This window comes from Mastacembelus armatus, chromosome 22, assembly GCF_900324485.2.
Source record: "Mastacembelus armatus chromosome 22, fMasArm1.2, whole genome shotgun sequence".
Lineage (NCBI taxonomy): Eukaryota > Metazoa > Chordata > Actinopteri > Synbranchiformes > Mastacembelidae > Mastacembelus > Mastacembelus armatus.
In genome coordinates this window covers 7,512,916-7,530,301 of record NC_046654.1, presented here as the reverse complement: position 1 = coordinate 7,530,301, position 17,386 = coordinate 7,512,916, and positions in this window count along the sequence as shown.

Below are 17,386 nucleotides of genomic sequence, written 5' to 3'. Positions count from 1 at the left end.
CTCTGTCCAGGTCAGACCTACTCTATCCACCTTGGACAAAAGGCAAAAGGCTGCATCTGACTCCATGCAGATTTTAGACATTGCCATAAAAGTTGTCAATGGACAATATTACTTTGGCATTATATTAGTAGGAAAGCACTGTTATGGTGATGTCATACTTTGTTTCTGTAGAAGAACAGTATTCTCATTTAAAAGCAACAGAACAAAATCAATTAATTTAGCATTAATCAATAGAGTTAGTGGTATTATGCATACATGTTTTTTATTTCCATGAGTTATGGATGGAGTAAAATAGGCGATATTCTGAGAGGGTAATTTTAAGGAGCAGCAGCGAGTTTTATAAACTAATCCTCTTCTAATGGTCTGTTTTAACGTAATTTATAGCTCCATTCATTACCCCTTTTGTATTCGTAATTATTTCTAAAATACCAAAGAGCCATCTTTTCTTTCCTGGTTCTTCTCAGGCTCTGATTTATCACCCTGGCTCTGGCCTGATGCTGTCTTCCCAAGGTGTGACATTTCAAAATATTTATAGCTCTGGCACATTAAAGGCCTTCCTTTGAAGGTGACCGACCACTCTTCCACACCACTGTAATTAATGGAATCTCTGCTTGTTCGCCTTGTGTTATTTATCCACTGCATTCTGTTGAAACACTATGGAAAACAGCAAGATGGCGGCTCAGCAGCTCATAAACAGACATTTTATACCCACCAGTCCCAGGATGCATTGCACCAGTAGCGACAGGGAGACCACTCCACGTCAAAGCCCCAAAAGTTTAATATTTTATTGATTAGATCTAAACCTTCTGTCCAAAGTGGCAATTAAAATTCAATTAAACTGACTGAAAGCATCATATTAAATTTCATCTCTTTATGGGCTCCGAGATAATGCTGGAGGACAAGACTTGAATATAATCACACCCTTTTTAGATTATATTATCCTGTTCGTTCACTATAAAAGTGACATTTTTAGGTATACTTTCAATATTTCTTAACTATAACCTTCTAATGAACACATTTTATAGCCTTTAAATCAACTATTACTGGGCATTGTAATAAAGAGAGATAACTGCTTTTTATTCTGTATTCCACATTAGAAAAGAATGAGTTGCACCTAATTTTTCACATAGGTAAATGAAATGGCAACCACCCAGTAAAACAGAAATAAATAGATTCAGCATTATTATTAAAAACTCCATTATGCTTACTAACATTACACACAATAGTTATAAAATACATTAGCAGCTGGTGTTACCAGTAAGGTGGCCTCAAACTTTTGTTTTATTGAATTGCACACATCAACATTATAAACAACATGCTTAGTTTTTAGTCTGTGTTTAGAATGATGCTCCATATAAGTGCTTTTTTTTCCTGTGCAGATTATTACACAGCCAATACAAATGTGTGCAAAGTGTTTTCGTATTTAAATTAAATCTTAATACAGGCAACCCAGAAACACGACAAAAACACAAGAAACAAAGCTATAACTCTTAGCTACAGCTCTGCTTTGAGCTAAATGCTAATGTCAGCATACTAACATACTCACTGCCATAATGATGCTTAGCACGTACAATCTAATGTTAGATTAGCATGTTATCATTCATATCCTTTGGCACAAAATGCAAATTATAGCTGAGGCTGATGGGAGCATTGTGTGAGAACCAAAGTAAGGGACTAAATAATATTTCAACTTTTGGCTATGGAACACCAAAGTGAATTCATTTTATTCTGAAGGTGACATCTCAAGAAACGTGATTGTGAACTGAAAATATACACCTCATTGTGATGCTGAAGCAAAAGTCTTGGGGTAATCAAAATCATTAGGAGTGGTCATCTTGGACACATTACTGTCTGTAAAGAATCTATTGCTAATCCATCTGTTAGATGTTTAGATATTTCACTTAAGAAATGAACATTTTAACCTGCTGCTGGTATTTCTCTGGTCACCATATCTTCATATACTAGATAAAATATGTCACTGAAAACCAAAAATGTGACACTAGAGGAAAAATCGAACAATTACCAAAGACAGTAGTTATAACGTGTGTGCGCACATTTACACACATATTTTCATCCAAAAGTCAGATTGAAACTGCTTCCACAGCTCAGTCCTAAAAAAACATTTATTTTTAAGTTACATTTGTTGAAAAGCAATAGTTACAAGGGATCCACATTTTTTTCTTATGGCCATGTCAAAGGTTAAAGGTAAGCGCTAAGCTAGAGCAAGGTCATCGATCCTGCAGCATTAAGTAAGCAGGTTATTCAGATGTACACAGAGTGCAGTGCAGGAGACTGAGAGAGGTTGTTATTACTGAGTGCCTCTCTGTTTCCCCAAGACTGTTTGTTCTGTGTGATTATTCTCTCCAGTTCCCCAAGCATCCTGCCTCCTGCCTCTGTGATAAAGATATTCATTTACCTGATATGAAAATCTTGTTCATGCCGATCCCAAATGATTCCAGATAGAGAGGGAAGAAAGCAGGGAGGTGAGAGACAGAAAAGAAGGACAGAAGAGGTGATAGTAGTACATGAGGGTAGGGGACAGAGAGTGGCTTGAAAAATGACATGAAATATTAATATGATCTGAGCCATTGTGACACCTGAAGTTTGCATGATAACAAAATAAGGCTTTGTATTAAAGGTGGGTCCTGGATTTTATTGATTTGTGGAGGAACCATTGCCAAGACATGCAATCAGTTGAAGTGGGGAGCATATGTTTCCCATAGGTTTTAATGCGTTTGTTCTCAGAAATGAATGAAAGAATGGAAGCTGTGCATGACTGACTATGCGATTGTGTGTGTGCACAAGTTTATTTTATATGTATGTGTTACACTTCTCTTTGTTTCTGTGTGTAATCTTGACTACGCCAGCGTATCCTACAGTACACGTCCTCTCCTTTCTGCTAATGTAGAGATTTATATCATTTTAACAGCTTCTGAATGTGGATGCTTTGCTTGTAGTGCTGGAATCCAGCCACTAACTCTTCTATGGTGATGAAGTAGAGACAGATAGATATTATGGGGGGGAACTAAACGTGTCCCTTCAAATGCATGCTCATGGTTTAAAGGGTAAAATGAGATGCAGGAGTACAATAGTCACTCCCTCCCGTCACGTAGCCAGCCCATCTTCTCTTCCTTTATTTTGTTTGAGTATATGGCTCACTCATTTCAGGTTTTATTGTCTCTATCTCAGGGAGCGCTGCTTTTCCCTATAACACGGTCACAATGCGCAGCACATCAGGCAAGTTCTTGATTCTGTACTCAGTAATTTAAAGCCTTTATGGAATTGCAATTTCAGGGCTCAGTGCTTGTTTTTCTAAAATGTACTCAAGGAATTAGCTACTCCAGCCACAAATCAGTTGAATTTATGCACAGTTGTAATACACTTTATGGGCTCATGGTACATTGCTTCAAAAACAGCAGATGTGAAATTATGATAAATATAATGAGGGTTTTTTTCCCTTTCTGCGCCTTCCCTCACTCTCTCTCTCGACTGTGAGAGAGAAGGATGTGAAGCGTGTTTACTTACCCCATACAATACATTTAATGTCTTAGTAAGGGCCGCCAACAAAACCTGATTAATGTCCTCATCTCTTTTATTAAAGATAAGAGTGGCACTGCAGTCAGGAGATAGAGAGAGTGCCATAAATCTCAGGCAAAATGAGCAGTCAAATAATCACTCATCAGAAATGAAATCTACATACATTAACACTCACAGACATTCTGCTGTGAATATAAACACAGGGCTATGGGCGATGAAGCCAGAACCATTTATCCATGTATTCGCAGTTGGGGGGAGGGAGAGGGGGATGGGGGGGTAAAGGTGTCTGGAGAGGGTAAGCTCTCAGCTGGTGATGATGTTTAAGAGGGTCCTGTCGTGCGAAGCTACAGTCCACCAGACTAACCATGTGTCCAGGGAAGCAGACACACAATCATTAGGGCAATGGATGAGTTGGATGGTGAAGGCAATTAAGCATCACCCTGAATGGGACATAATGTTGATCCATCCCTACGATTAATCAAGGCATGCATTAGACAGTGATGGGCGACCCTGTGCCTTTGTGACAAAATGATTTTTCATCTCATGTTTGGGGATTGGGATCCTGAGGTCCCTAATGCGCCTTAGAGGCGCCCCAGTGAAACCCTGTCATTTATTCTGTTTCTGTGCCTGACAGCTATCAACCTGTCTTCTGCCAGCCCAGGAACATTATCTGAACTCCCAAGACTGTTAGCGTCAGGGACTAAGCTTATGAGTGGTGGTAGCAGACAGGCAGATATGTAAAGCACTGTTAATGCTATTTTTCTTTTGTACTATGATGTCAGCAGTACAGGTACAAGTGTATATGGCCTTTTACACACTGCAGATACAAAAGATGCCCCACACGTATATATACACATGTACAAGCAGTCATGCATAAAGCCGTATACAGTTACGCATATATCACAGCTTGCTTTTTTTCCAACTCCTGCAAATCAGAGGCCTTCATGTGACAGATATAGTCATATATTGTGATTAAAAACTTGTTGAAAATTAAAAACAAATGCACAACGCACAATGACTGCTCTTTGTTTTGCTGTCAGTCATATCTTAATAATCAAAATTAGATTTTTTGTCCTTTCACTCATGTGCCACTTCTGTGGCATCTGGTTGGGACAGGCTGATGAGGTGTGTATACAGCAAAAATTACAAGAAATGGATTTTCCATGCTTGATAAAAGTCACGCACAATTAGTGGGAGTGTCAAGCCACTTCATATAGAGCTTTGCAGAGTACTGAAGCTCCAATCAAAATATTGACAGGGATGTGTAGCAACGTCAGTGGTCTCACTGTGATAATGACTTGCTTGCACGCTGATGTTGTACATGTGCCTCATAGACATGATGCCAAAACATTAAGATTGTTAATCATTTAGTCCTTCATCATCTAAATATCATGTCACACATATCATGTCACTTTTTGTTTAACTTCATAGGTATTGTTTTACAGTGCATCCACCCTGTGACACTAAAGATTAAACAGCAGGTCTTTATATTACCTCCATTCTTTCTAATCACAGTAAATGCATAAAATGACCAGTTGTTCTGCTCTGCAGTTCCTCACCCCTCTGTATTCTCCCTCTGTCGGGGTGGCTACATATTCACCTGTATTGCTGAATCATGAGAATATCATTACTTCCATCATTGAGCCCAGGCATCTGAGAACCTGTTAACCTGGAGCAAGCTTGGCTGTGCAGCCCTGTGCTGATGGTACAATATGCTCCTTGTTATTCTAGGATCATTGACGCTAAAGCCTTGGCAATCAAGACAGTTTTGTTGAAGCTCATTGGCTCAGTGGGGTCTCATCTCATCTGCGAGCTTGGAATGAGGAGAGGAGTGTTCAGGTTAGTTGGGTCGTTAGGTAGAAATTCTTTGATAATGGTCCATGTTATATTAGAGCCGTACAAACCGAGGATAAGTGTTTCAGAGTCTATGTAATGCAATTTACAGAATGGTTATGGTAGATAAGAAATTCTCTTGAGGTTTGATGTATGAGATGAATAGCTCCTTATTAGTCAAGACTCATCACATGCTATACAGCCAAGAAACACCAGTTGTAACACGAATAGACTGATACATATCCAAGACACTTTTATCACTGATGATGTATATCTAAAAGTATTTTTCAAATAGCAGTCCTGACACACTTAGTGGAGGGAAGTGGTTGTTGGTGTCAGCTTACTTGTGTAAAACTGTTGTCCAAACAATGGCTAATTTCATGTAGCATTAATAAGACATTCAAAAATGCCCATTAGTTGTAAGCAATCTCTCAGCGTTAACAGGAGTCTGATGAAAAGTACACCCATGATGAAATGGAAACAGCTGAACAGCTGAGGCAAGGGGTGAACTGCAGCCGCCAGATTTGATACACTAGATACTCTTCCATGCAACTTTCTGCAGCAAAGTTGTACTGTATAAAGTGCTCTACTGCAGTCTTACAGGGGTGGACAGTATGGATGAATACAGAATTTTATATGATGATATACATATATCTGTGATGGACTGGTGACCTGTCCAGGGTGTACCCCTGCCTTTCACCGAGAGAGAGCTGGCCGCTCCAGCAGATCCCCGTGACCCTGGCTTTCAGGAAAAAGCGGGTAGCCTATAGAAGATGGATGGATGGATATACATATATACAGCTATGTAAAAATTTTCCTTAAAATATGCTGAGAAATTGTAAATTTATAAAATAACTACATATTGTAGTTGTGTTCACGTTAAGCCCGATTTGCCCCCTCCAGTGATCGTGGGGGCGTGGCCTAATTCCAGGTTTGTCGCGATCGATTATCTGTGTAATCAATCCTCAAGTGTGTGGTGTCAACACATTTATTTTATTGCTCCTGATCGGGTCGGAGCCTCGATCGTAAATATTAATCATGTTTGGTCTGGTAGGAGGAGGCTCCAACAGAATGGAGCCCATGAGAGAGAGCAGTCCGAAAAACGTCACCAACCGGACGTCGTGGAACGTTACATTAACGTCAAACAAACATCATAGTAAATCAAAACAAAACAAAAGGCGCATTGCAGACAGGCTTGTTGAATCGTGCCAACAACACGAGTGTCTTTTTAACTTATTGTGCAAGACATAATGTTACTACAATAGAACCTACACTGAAAAGACGTGTGTCACGACGTCACGTTTGATCCCGCGAGTGTTTGTGAAATCTCGTGTGTGTGGAATCGCCAACTTCAATCGGCAAGTGTGTGGTCTCCCGGTCTGTTGAATCCTCTAATGCGTGCGGTCGAAACATTGTAATATTAAAAATCAACTATGCGTCCTTATTTCTGTGGTTTCCGAGGATCATCTAGTGTGTGCCCAGTCATGATAGCGACTTCAAAATCTGAAAAGTACTTTCTAAATTATTATTTGTTTTTTTTTAAATTCTTCTGGTATTTTAAATTAGTTTTTAACAAATTATTTATCTTAGCCCACATAATAGTGTAATTCCCCTTAGCAAAGTTTACAGCTTGTCACAACGTTATAACGTTATTTCATTGGCTACAACATATGTCAATCATCATAGACAAGCAATGTGACTGGCTGATTTTACTGTCATTAGACGTTGTTCTACTCCTTGGGTGGGTTTTGCCTGTGAGTCGTGATTGTCATTGGTTTTCCTACTGATTTACTGTCTAAAACCTGACGGCCAAGTTTGGCTGGGCGCTTATTTTATTCACAGGCGTCTGCAGAATGTAAATCTACCGTGTGTTTGTTTGTTTGTGGTAAATAAACGACGAAAACAACCAGAGAACAAACGGAGAAACCTTTTAAGGAGGACTGAAAAGCGAAGGACGATGGCTTTATGGATTTTTCTCAAGGGTAATAAGTCTTTTGGACTAAAAATATGGAGGCATTTAGTTTCCCTGGATTTTCACGAAGAAACTGATATGCAGAACTTCCTGTTTCTCTACATGTGGATTTGTACACACAAGCAAAGGTAAGAATCACCGTCTTCGTGTTTTTGTACTGTTGTTAAACATTAAGGAACTGTTGTTACTGTGATAATTCAATGCTAAATTGATTATTACACCAATTCAGCATCGAATGATTATACCATCCGAATCGTGAGGTTTTCTGCTTTCGTTTGATATATAGTTTGTTGGACTTTATTTAAATTAGGCCGACAACCTTGGGAAATGCAGTTTTCGGGCCCAGAGACGGCTGTGGGGTTTTAACAAGATACAGGAGCCTAGAGATATATCTCACACTTTCAGAAAAGAACTAACTATAGAAGTGTCAACAATCCTCTGAAGAAGTAGCTGCAAAGCCAACATTATTGGCACTAAATTCAAAAATAAAATAGGACATTATTTCTAATTTAATGAATGTAGCTAATTAAAAAGAAATATGTTTTTTGTATCTGCTTTTCAACAAACTGCTCCAAATGTGCGGCACAGCATAACAGATTTAGACTATTTAAATGATGCTACTAAAGGCTATAAATAAGGCAATCCTTCTTGAAAATATGTGTAAACTCCAAGTTGGAGTAATGGGTTGTTTTGCTGACACTGTGTGAAAATAGCATATGCATTATGCTGGCATAAAGATAATATTTTACCATTATGAACAGTGAGTACCTGGTTGTCCTGGAACATTATGTGTCCATGATTTTCTTAGCAGATCCTCAGAAGCATCTCTAGTTTGTCCCTTTCCCTGTGGGATGTCAGCCTCTCAGAGGAAGAGGGGGCCATCTTTGAGGAGGTGGCGTCACACAGCTGCCATAGCCCAGCAAAGCTCCTCGAGGAAAGACATGTTGTCAGTGCACATTAATCATCGGGCCCACCATCGGAAACAGATTCCCCTCATAAGCAATTTCACTCATTAGAGTTACGGTGCTGATTTGCTGATTGGAGTTACACTGAGGCTACTACACAGCGAGGGAAGGAGAGGAGAGCAGGGGCAAGAGGAGGGAAGGGGGGAGGGGAGTAAGGGAGGGAGAGGGTCTGACACATTTACAGTGACGTGAAAGCTGAGATGTTGATTAATGTGCATTGTTCCTGTCACATAAACCGAATAAATAAATATCAAACAAAAGCAGAGGGAGAGACTCATTTGCAAACCAGGAAATGAAAGTTCCATTTAGTTAGGGAGTAAGACAGACTGGCATGACAGTTTGCAGACAAGACTGTAAACAAGAAATCACCACATTGCAAGTCAAGGCCATGTGCCCACATCCACACAGCACCTGGCATGGCTGTTTTAAGTGTTCCTTAAGCTGATGCAGTTTAATTGTTGTGGCATAGACAAAACATTCAGAGGAGAGCCCCACTGGCCTGCCAGCTCCTCTGAAGTCCACCACTGTGATAAGTTGCCTTCCTGGTTGGCATGACATGGTGCAATCAGCTCTTGAAAGCCCTCAGCCTGTGACTGGCTTCAAAACAATCTCACAGCTAGACCGAGGTTGAAAATAAATACTTTTTACAGAATGCAAAACCCAGCTTACATGCAGTGAGTGATGCATTGTGATAACAGAATATGCCACAACAGCATATCCGCACTTAGGTCATATTTAGGATAGACTGTTTATATTGATCTTCATATCCCATTCACAAACACTCTTGTTTACATAAATAAACAATATGTGTTTGCTACCATAGAAACAGTTTACACGGGCCACAAAATCACCATTTAATGGAGTAACATGTTTACATGAGTGAGAATTCTGCCTAATAATGGCATATCTCAGCTGTCACACTCTGGTTTCTCATAACTTGGATGTGTGTTTATCCAGGCTTTTGGGAATGGAAGATGGTGTTTACAAGCTATAGCTCTTAAATGTAACACTTGCATATGTTAAGTAATTTTACAATATTACTAATACTCATGTGGCAAATGTAATAAATGCAGTTGTTACATTTCTATTAATTTTCATGTTTTCTGACAGGAAGTGTGAGAAGTTATATTTCTACACAGGAACAATAACCACCCCCAGCAACAGACTGAATCCATTTTTTAAACAGTGCCAAATTTGCATTATGTTTTGGCTTCATCCTATCCATTCTATTCTCTCAGTCAGGTCCCTATATGAACCCTCCATCCCCAGTAATATGATCATACTTGGTTTTTAGAGAGAAGCAAACATCTGAAGTCATCTGAACTTTTCCTATGGAGTGGAGCCATCAACCATATGACTTAATGGTGACAAATATAAGCCAACACTCAGATCAGCAACACTGACGGTAACACAGAGCACCAGGTTGAACTGTATTAATGGATTCTACATGTATTATGTGTGTATACTCTACTCATGCATCATGCTAGAAGTATGTCGGTACTTTGATCAATTTCAGATGGTCTTTGCCACGTGATCGTTCAGACTACAGACATAGTGAGCGCTAATTAGTCATTATTTTATCAGGTGAATGATGGCTACTGATACACCCCTCTGTCATCTTCTTTAAGACAAAATACATCCATGCAGAAATTCCTCTGCCTGCTTTCCTCAGCTCCTTTTTTCTCCCTGGTTTTGCAGATCCCTTCTGCCCAAGCAGCTCAGGAGAAGTCATTTTACAGTTCAATCAGGAATTCTAATAAACTGACCTGTGCTATAATGACTAATTCATTGTCTCCTTTACTACCTTCATGGATATAAAGCGGATTAATGACTTGAGCAAGGTTAAAAACAGTGCCACTGTGCTTTTCCTTCATCTATTATCAATCATCCTTTAGATTCTCAAGAGAGCAACGGAAATTGAAGGAAAATTAGTAATCCTTTTGATGGATGAGAGCATAGGTAGGAGTGTATGCATTTGATATAAGTGTGGCTATAGCATTAAGTGGAAATGGTGAGATATGTAGCATCAGATCAGGAGCTTGCATTTTAAGCCATATCACATTTATGGAACAAACCGTAATTCTGCATGACAGGAGAATTATCATTTTGTGACAACACAGCCACCACACTTTTAGCTAGCCTGAGTATGGAAAGTAAGTCATATTTTTGATTATCCTCTCAATGGTAGACTTATAAATACTTGTTATCAAAATGGCCCAGAGACATAATCTCATATAGCACTGCAGAGTACTTTACAGCGTGTTTACAGCAAAGGGCTTTTAGAAAAAACTCCAAGGAAAAAAGGAAAACTCCACAGCAGTTTGGAGAATAGAGGTGCAGAATTTCTTGTGAGTTGTTAAACTTCTTTGACAGTTTCTTTACTTTTCCTCACACTGTACTTCTTTCTTGTTGTTCAGAAATCCCACGGAAGAGGAAAGAAAGAAAAAAAAAGAGACAAAGGGGAGGCAAAGGGGAATGGCAAGGAAAAGGGAAGAGCAGGTATAAGGCTGCGTCTCTTTGTTTACCATTCCATATTCCCATCACACGTACACATGCCTCTGCTGCATCTCTGTGCTCTTCCCATTCTCGGCCCAGTCATTTCTGACAATGTTAATGATTTAGTGGAGAACCCTCCACAGCGGATGATTTGTGACATGTAGGAAGGCTCGAAATGGGGGAGGACTAAGCAGGTTTCTGTGGGGAGTGTTTGGGATCCAGGGATGCCTTGAAGATAGTGATTCATTATATTTAAGACAAGTGTGACATCCTTCTTCAAGGAAGCAGCACACATATGTAAGGAGGGGGAGATTTTTTGGATGGCCAAAGTGGGGAGGGGTAGGTAAGTACAAAGGAATGCCTCAGTGTTTTTGGAGATGACACAGGAATAGGAGGCTGGCATATGGAGATGGCAGACTGGAAAATAATGGGTAATGGAGGAATTTAGCCTCAGGCTATATGCCTGCTTTGCCTACTTCTGTATAACTAGTATATGTATAATTCAAATACATACCTTTAATAATTAACAACCAGTGAATATTAAAGGAGAATGCAGGATGTCTTTTCTACGAATGGAGTCAGGTGAAAAATAGTATTAAATTTCAAATTTGACAACAGCACAGAACAAAGGACCAAAGATTGAAAACAAAAAAATGTGCTGCATTTTTTGACCAATGTTTTTATTTTAGGCTTATGCAGTAAACAAAAAGTGGACTTGTGTGAGTGTGACATTTATTTGTCACATATAATAGTGTGTTTGTGTGTCTATAAATTTAAAAAAAAAAAAAAGTGTTTCATTGGTGCAAGCTTGGCCATATTTGTGTTGTATTATACTTATATTTAAATTAAAAGACATTTTATCAAGAATTGCATTTACAGTAGGTTTAATGTTTCTTTGTGTGCGCTTGGGAATCAAGCCAGTAAGCCAGTTAGGGCCAGCTCCCTGGAAAGAGTGTACAGTTACAGAGCAAACATTTCACTGATTTTGCCTCATTCAGTAGGTGGAACAGTGGGGTGGTGGTTAGCACTGTTGCCTCACAGCAAGAAGGTCCCAATTTTGAATCCAATTTTGACCCTGGGGCCTTTCTGTGTGGAGTTTACGTGTGTGGGTTTTCTCAGGGTGCTCTAGCTTCCTCTTGCACTCGAAAGACAGCTTGTAGTTTTGGGTTAGGCTAAGTGGTGACTCTAAATCACCCATAGGTGTGAATCTGAGTGTTGTCTATGTCTATGTATTGGCCCTGTGATTAACTGGCAGTCTGTCCAGGGTGTAACCTGCTTCTTGCCCAGTGTCAGCTGGGATTGGCTCCAGTGACTGTGGATACATAGTAGATAATAGGTGGATAGATGGATGTATCATTGAGTGTTTGTTGTCTGTGAACTACACATGTGTATGATTGGGGAAACGTGTTCTAGCTGCATGTCCTAATTGTGTGCCTGATGGAGCTGCCTTCAGGATGCGATATGAATTTCAGTGTGATGCTGACTCTATACCATCAGTATTGGTCTGGTGTTGTCGCGCCCTTCTTTTCTGGCCAAAATGTAAAACCTCAGTGTGACAGATACACATCACATAGAGTAACATAGAGTAACACAGTGTGACATTCATGTGACTGAATGATAATGATCAATTCACTTTAGCAGGCACCTTACTCTACATAAAATTATGTAATTTCAGTCACATTTCGGTTGCAGCAATTTGGAAACAAGAACAGTTATAAATGCATTGAAATGCAGTGTATGTATGCTGCTATCCTAGTGCCTTCTAAAATAAAATATCCCAGAGGACAGTCTGTTTTGTAGTCTGTACACAAGTGGCACAAAAGAGCTCTCATAGACTATGTCAACTGATGTTATGCAAACACCAGAGTTCAACAAGAACCAATACATTTACATATTCTGGATCTGAAATGTGTTCTGCTTTTGTGTAGGCCTTATTTCTATCTTTACTCTTTGATGTAGCTCATGCATATTGACGAGCCTGTCGAAGAAACCAGCCATGTTAACTAAAGCATGAGTTCATTTTGTGCAAAAAAAAAAAAAAAAAAAGAGATGTGCATTAGTTTGTCCCATTTATATTTCCAGGGTTAATTAGCAAGTGAGAGATTGGACAATTAGTTCATCCATGCTAATTGATTATAATATTACAACTTGGTGATGATAGGATGAACATAGACTCCTCGTTCCATATTCCTCTAAGGGACTTACTAATATATACAATGCTTCTGCGTAATGAGGGTTTTAAAAGACCAAATCAGCTGGGGAAATTGTTAATTCAATTCCACTCAGATGATACTGAGTTTTTCAGGGCACAAATGAATTGAATTGAATTGAATTGAATTGCTGAGATCCAAGGGATTGTACGGAACGACAGTGTCCTTTTTGATTGTGAGTCATGTCAACACAAATGATGTAGATCACTGGTTCATTTCTGTCAGCGGCACAATAGGATGTGAACTCTCAAAGACCTGATCGTATCTCGGTCATTTTTTTTTTCTTCTGCTATCAGTGAAAAGCCCTTTCTGTTATATATCTGCAACCTTCAGAAATGCTGCTTCAGTAGGAGAGCTACAGTATAATGAATATTGAAGAAACTGAATATTTCTTATGCATCCAGATAATTATTTCCCCCTCAGAGGCACACATAGTGTCTTTAAACATGATACCACTACAGCACAACGCTGTCATTGTCCATATTAAGTTTAGGATTACACTTTCTTTGATTATTCCCTGTTCTTCCCCTTATCTAACTTTACACTCGTGGAGAACCACTTCTCTCCTCAGTTGTCAATTGTCTGGATTGTGAAGCTCAGGTATGGACCTCTAACCACCGCTCACCGGTGGCCTCACTTGAGCTCCATCACTTTGTGACAGTCTGTCATGAGCCACAGGCCGCAAAGGAGAGGAGCTGCAGCAAATTGTGCTGCTGTAGTTCACCTGGAAAGTTACACAGGAAGTGCTCAAAGTTACACTTCATACACAAAAAATGACAGACAAGTAACTTTTACAGCAGTGGTGTTATTACTTTTGATACCTTATGGTGCTCCACTGTGATCTATTTAACTTCCTTTGCCTTTTAGCTCAGATGTTAATTATAAATGTTCTTACACGCTACTTAGTAAATTCTACTTGAGAGTTATTGCTCTTTATTTTTGGGAGGTCGTCATTATTAAGCATGTCCTTATTTTTTAAGCTTTTCATCCATTTTGTAAAAAAATGTCTCACTTCATCGCAAAAGGTTCATTTTCAGGTGCAGCAAGTAAAAAATAAGATTCATGTGCTAAATGCTGAAATATTACAATTCTTTACTGTGCTTAATAATTAATAGCCCATCCCATCACTCTATGAATATTTACATGCAAAGTGTCTCTGGGAACCTTCCATATGCCAGAGGGAGGGAAGTCTGTGTGTTTATAACATTAAACACTCAAACATCGTCACAGCCCTATTTCGCCTCCAACCATGAAAAATACTCACTAAAGCATCGCAAGCATTTTATTTGTTGTTGCACAATGTAACCTATTCAACTTCCATTTAGACGTGGCAAGTCAAATTACAGGTACTCTTTCTGTGCCGAACTGAAATCCCAGGACGCCACTTGTCTAGTTTGAACGTGAAGGGAGCAGAAATGAGGTTTCTTAGGTTGTTGTTTCCAGAGCAATGACATTGTTCATTGAGCTCACCTTCCACTTACAGTGTCAAGGTGTCAAAGGTCTTGTTGTCAGCGATGCTAGAACCAAAGTGTCATTTCACAGGAGAAGGAATTACACCAAATATTAAATTAGGTTGCACAGCAGAATGGTGCAGTGCAGAGAGAAAAAAAGCAAAGTGTGGCGATTTAAAAAAAAAAAAAAAAAGTTTGAGGGTGCATGAGAAATGCAAATTTTGTAAAACTTAACTATTTAGGCAGATGAATTTGCCAGATATTATTCACTTCTAATATTTGCAATCAGCTTTTCTTTGTTCCTCAATTTGCATCTGACCTGAAAATATTGAATAAATTCTGTAACAGAAGATAAGAAACATTGCGTGACTGCTCTGATGGTGACAGCTTTGGAGTCTGCTCAAAGTCATGAATTTCCAACCTTTGACCTTTGATAAAGGCTGAGCCGTACATGAGGAAGGTCTGGGGAAAACAGCAAAACCCTCCTTGTTAAAGCTGCACTGTGGCCACTATAAAGCATACCACAAGCTAATAATGGACAAGTAGGATATGTAATCCAAACAAATAGGCTGTTGCTAGTGAACCTAGCCATGTTTGGTTCTGTTGCTCCCATTGGTGATATTTATCTAGGAAGGGAAAGCTGAATGTTGTTGTTGCCTCTCTGCAGGTCCCCGAGCTCTCAGATCTCCTCTCTGTCTCCTGTGTGGATAAGTAGTGTCTGCAAAGGCGATGCCGGTCTTTGATATTTCACTCCTCATTTGAATCAGTGGTCGCTTTATTTGACAATGCCAGGTAATTACCTGGGTACCTTGCTTGATCATGTGAACTCCTGCAGAACCAGAGTGGAGAGAAGGAGGGAGTGAGGAAAGGAGGGAGGGAGGGGACCGGGCTGTGTGGGTATCTAAGAGGAGATGGAAATGGGAACACATAAACAGGAAAAAAAAAAAAAAAAATCAGGGGGACAAAAACAAAACACCCAAACACAAACAAACCATCTGCATGTGTTTACCTGCATTGTTTTCTGCAAGTATTTCAAACAAGTAGAGTCATGAGTAAGGCACGTAGTGTGTGGTGTTAAGCAAGTCGTGTGTGTTTTTAAACATTCAGCTGTGTTTTTTCTGGTAGGACTGTCCCATGCTGTGAGGGGAATAAGCATGAGGTCAGACAGCGAGGGTTTACTTCACAAATGCATCAACAAGAGCAGGGAGACGCGCTAAAGATTAGTAGAACTCAAATGAATAGTTCCTGTCTCTTGGGTTCAGTCATTTGATTAGCCTGTGGACGGTGTGCTGTGTGGATGTGTGGATGTGTGTGTGTGTGACAGAGAGCATTAAGCAGAAACGCATATTATATAATAAAAGAGAAGAACAAACCAAAAAGTAGTTTAAAATCGGTTTAATTCCATTTCATTCAAGCATCAGGAATACAGGATTACATTATATTTATAGAGGCAAAAGCTGCTTGTTACAATATGCACGTGAAGTGGCTTTAAAGATGTGAACATAAAAAAACCAAAAAGAAATGATTGCTTATTGTTTAGAGGTGGTGAGAAAATGCATCTGATCTGTGGTGTTGAGCTCAGTATTTGAAATGGTTGGATATGGAACCTTGTCAATGATGTTTATTGAATAGGAGAGCGGTGTTTACTCTGTTGTGTGACTAGAATATCAAAATCCGTCACTCCATGTGAATGCAGCTGCGTTCAGGCTGACTGGCTGAGCTCTCCTTGAAGGGAACCGGCAGACAACTCAGGCATGGCCCCGAAGTTTAACTGTGCTAGTATTTCTTTAAAAGCACACAGCGCCACAGCACAGACTGCAGCCAAATATGACTTCTCCTGAAACAGTTTACAGAAGCTTCTTTGATCACCAAAATAAAATTTCAGGTTCAATTTCTACAAAGCAGCAGCTGTTATAACGGTCACCCTGGGAAGGGCATAATTCATTAAGGCTATATATAACGCAGAATGACGGAAGTCACATAATACAGGCTAAATATATAATCATTATTCAGAGAGATATTTTCTTACCGTTACTTAATTATATGAATAAAGCACCTTCTCTGTGTGCAAATAATTCTGTCTGATATATTCAGCATACATTGGCGTAAGAAATGCTCATCTGGTTTTTTCCACTGTCATGTTGAATGTCTATGGCACTTGCGTGATTTCCCGATCTGGACGCATTTACCAGTTTCCAGGGCCCTCGGAGGAAGCATCATTTAACTCTGTGCAATTTTATTCACTTTCTAATCATATCAGGACCAGGAAAACCTCCGCACTTTCATCCCCTCCCTTCTTGCACCGACTGGACAAACAACACAAGAGTGGAATTTATATCCATTTCAAAGTGGAGAAGGGGAATTAAGACAATTTAATAAAGGCTTAAAACCGCTGGGGTTGTCTCCGCAGCGCCTAAAGCCATATTTCCTCTGATCAGTGGAGGAGGGCGACTTTATTAGACATGTTTCTATTTCCAAATCCGCATAACAGGCAACGATGCATGTATTTCCTATAATGTAGATAAGGCAGAGAGGGTTTGATATGTAATAAAAGGTGAGTCTGTGCTGCCTGTTTAAGCCCCTTAAGCCTGATAAATGATGAGCGACAGAGGCACAGCAAGAGGGTCACCGCTATTAACTCCTCGGTTTCCCGGCCTCCACTTAAACTTCTCTCAATTACATCTGGTAATGTGGCTGGATACGGGCCTTATAGGCGTCGACCTGCTCAATCTAACTGAAATTTTAAAAAAAAATCATAGTCAAATCTTCACAGATGTAGAGTAGAGGCTGTCTCCTAAAGCCACGTGTTAACGGGAAACACGGGGATTATAGTCTGTGGCGTTACTAACACATGCACACCAGGTATTCTGGGACAAACACCCAATACAAGCTCATTAAATCAGCATTTGGTGCATCCGAGCA